Genomic DNA, 3,355 nt, shown 5'->3' on the forward strand with positions numbered 1-3,355 from the left:
TTTTTGTTAAATGTGAGCCAAAATCATCACAATTAAAAGAACCAAAGACTTAAACTACTTCAGTCTGTGTGCATTGAATTTATTTAATACACGAGTTTCACAATTTGAGTTGAATTACTGAAATAAATGAACTTTTCCACAACATTCTAATTTATTGAGATGCACCTGTATGTTATAAAGAGTCGTTTAAAGCGATGTCCTCGAGGAGGAGAAAAGAGGAGAGGCTATTTCTGCCCGGCCTTGTTCTCGTTTCAGACACTTAGGCATGAATAATGCACAGATAGTGCTCTCATGTATTATAAAGGAAGGGTAAAATAAGAGGTAAAAGTATTCTCTTTTTTTTTTTTTACTTTGAAAGTTTTTCTCTGTCCATCGACAGAGAAGTTTGAACCACCTGTCCACCCACGTCTATATGATTTCATTTCATTTCCTTACTAATGCTTTCACATTCTCCTAGTCCCTATTATCCTTTATCTTTCATTCATATTTGTTTCATCCTTCCTTTTTTTACTTTCTTTATGTCTATTCCTTCCTTCTTTTACTCCTTCCTTCCTTTCTTCCTGTCTGTTTTTCCTTACTTCCGGTCTTCTATCGATCCATCTCTTCCTTCCTTCCTTCCTTCCTTTTTTCCTTCATTCTTTTATTCCATCCTTTTTTCCATCCATCAATCCATCCCTTCTTTACTTCCCTCTTGCTGTGCTCCATCCTTCCTTCCTGTTATCTTTCTTCCTTCCTTCCTTCCATCCTTTCTGTCTATTTCTTCCTTCCAGTCTTTTTCTTCATTCATTCCTTCCTTCCTTCCGTCTCGCTTTCCTTCCTTCCTTCCGTTTCGCTTTCCTTCCTTCCTTCTTGTCATGTCCTTCCTTTCTTCCTGTTATCTTCCATCATTCCTTCCTTCCTTTCATCCTTTGATCCATCTTTTCTCCCTTCCTTCCTCCCTGTCTATTCCTTCCTTCCTGTCATGTCCTTACTTTATTACTGTTATCTTCCATTCTTCCTTCCTTCCTTCCTTCCTTCCTTCTTTTTCTCCATTGATCCATCTTTTCTTCCTTCCTTCCTTCTTTCCATCAACCCATCTATTCCTTCCTTCCTGTCTATTTCTTCTTTGCTTCCTGTCATGCTCCATCCTTCTTTCTTCCTGTTATCTTTCCTTCCTTCCTTCTTCCCCTCTTTTCTTCCTATCCATCGATATATCACTTCCATTCTTCCAGTCTATTTCTTCTTTTTCCTGTCATGTCCTGACCTGTCTTTTTTCCTGTTATCTTCCTTCCTTCCTTCCTATCATTCTATCTGTCTATATGTGTGTGTCCGTCTATCTATCTATCTATCTATCTATCTATCTTAGCTCTGTTGTTTCTCTGCTTCATACTCTCTCTCTCTTCTCTCTCACTCACTCTCTCCCCTGTGTTGTGTATAGTTGTGTGTGTGCTGGACTGTGAACAATGCAGTGGTACATATTTGATAGTAATGCTTCCTGACTGCCATCCTCCCTCCCCCTCCTGCCCCCCGAGAGCCCCGTGTGGGCTGTTCTGCCAACCAACAAGCCAAAATATTTATACTGAGTGCTGCTACTCGGCCATGTTTTCTGAGTGTGTTTGGACCAGGTGTGCATGTATGAATGAGTATGTGTGTGCCTGTTGGCATACAATGCAGATGTTCAGGCAAATGAGAGGGACGCTGGAAGATATAACCCTATAAACTGCTGTACCATTCAGGATGGGGTAACGCACATTAATTCTTGTGGCATGTTGCAGCACATTATTATGTATTATCTGGCAAAGACGATCACAGATTAAAGTGGATGAGGTAATTTAGTGATTTATTGCTTGTTGCCTTATCATATCATGTTAGGGTTCAGTTTGCATTTAGAAAGTGTTTCCAAGACAAACACAAGCACAGCCTAAATAAAACATTCATAGGATTTCAGAGAGCCCTTATTTACACTCAGACCAAAGTACAGTGCTGCACTTTGAGACTGTTCTGTGAATCTGTGTTGTCTTGTTTTCTTATTATTGATGTTATTAAAAGAACCGTTTTATTTATAATAGTATTTTTTCCATGATATGGAATGTTAGCCTAGGTTTCGGAATTTAGCAGTAATTTAGTTTTATTTTATATTTCATTTCAAAACATAAATGTATTTCATATTTTTAAGAATGTTCTCAAAAGAATCAGGTACTTGTAAAAAGTGAAACATTGTACTTATTTCAATGTCAGACGCTAGACTGTCCACACTTGGTCCAAACCTGATTACCAGGTCACACTCAGTGCTCAAAGGTTTTATCGATGGTGGATTTGTGCAGTGACTCCTCAGTATAGCCATACACAGTTGTTTTTGTATTGTCTGTGGATGTGTCAGATTACCATAATCACAGACCCACACTTAGAGCCCACCAGATGGTGATGAGCTGCAAAATCCCCTCCACAAAAATACAGACAGAACAAGAGCGTATGCTCACACACAGTGTTCACTGACAACATGAAATTGACACTATGTATTTTCTCAATAGTTTTTTAGCACTTTTTTTAGCACTTGTGTTTAGAATCTTTCATCAAAATCTATAGTAATACCTTTTCAGATTTATGTATGTATGTATTTATTTATTTTGCATATTTAAATATCCAGTCAAGGTTTGCTGAATTAGCATGGTCCATTTATATTCATCACACATTTATAGCTAATATTTCTTATATTAAACTGCCCAGTTAAGGGGGAATCCATTTCATGTTTTTTGTTTTTTTAATAAGTGAACTTTAATTATGGGAACTTTTATTGTGAAGTTCTTTCTTCATGCCATTGTTCACTGATTCCAGATATGTCTTGTTTAATCGTTACTTTCAGTGTATTTCTAGTCTTCGTCGTGTTTTTTGTCTTTTGGCTGGCATTGTTATTGTAACTCAACTTCTTGCGGCCCTGCAAACTTGACTACTTGTTTATAAAATGATTGTTTAATGAACAGTTCCATCAAACGTTTGCTAATTGCAAAACCTGTTCCTGTGAAACTGAGTTATGTGGCTTTTAAGGCACATCTGTTAGCTGTCAAATGCTAATGTACAGTACTCAGATAACACTTGTAAGCAACTAAAATGTACAATATTTCAGTTCTGGGAAAATGTCTCTCCTTTCAGTTAAACTTTGTTTTAGTTTATATGGAAGCCCATTTCCGCCACTGAATAAAAAATAAAACAAGGTAATTGCGACTTTTTATCTCACAATTCTGACTTTTTTCACAGAATAATCTTTTCTTGATCTTGAAAATTTTTCTCAGTTCATATCTTACAATTCTGACTTTATAACACACAATTGCGAGTTATAAAGTCAGAATTGCGAGATATAAACTTGCAATTACGAGTT

General features: G+C 36.8%; 1 protein-coding gene across 1 annotated transcript in view; it reads left to right on the plus strand.

Moving 5' to 3' along the window:
* The window catches only part of LOC107687868 (aryl hydrocarbon receptor-like), a 41,481-nt gene that overhangs the window by 22,335 nt on the left and 15,791 nt on the right, over nt 1–3,355 (plus strand). The gene's annotated exons all lie outside the window — the stretch shown is intronic.

This window comes from Sinocyclocheilus anshuiensis, unplaced genomic scaffold (genome assembly GCF_001515605.1).
Source record: "Sinocyclocheilus anshuiensis isolate Anshui unplaced genomic scaffold, SAMN03320099.WGS_v1.1 scaffold273, whole genome shotgun sequence".
NCBI classification, from domain to species: domain Eukaryota; kingdom Metazoa; phylum Chordata; class Actinopteri; order Cypriniformes; family Cyprinidae; genus Sinocyclocheilus; species Sinocyclocheilus anshuiensis.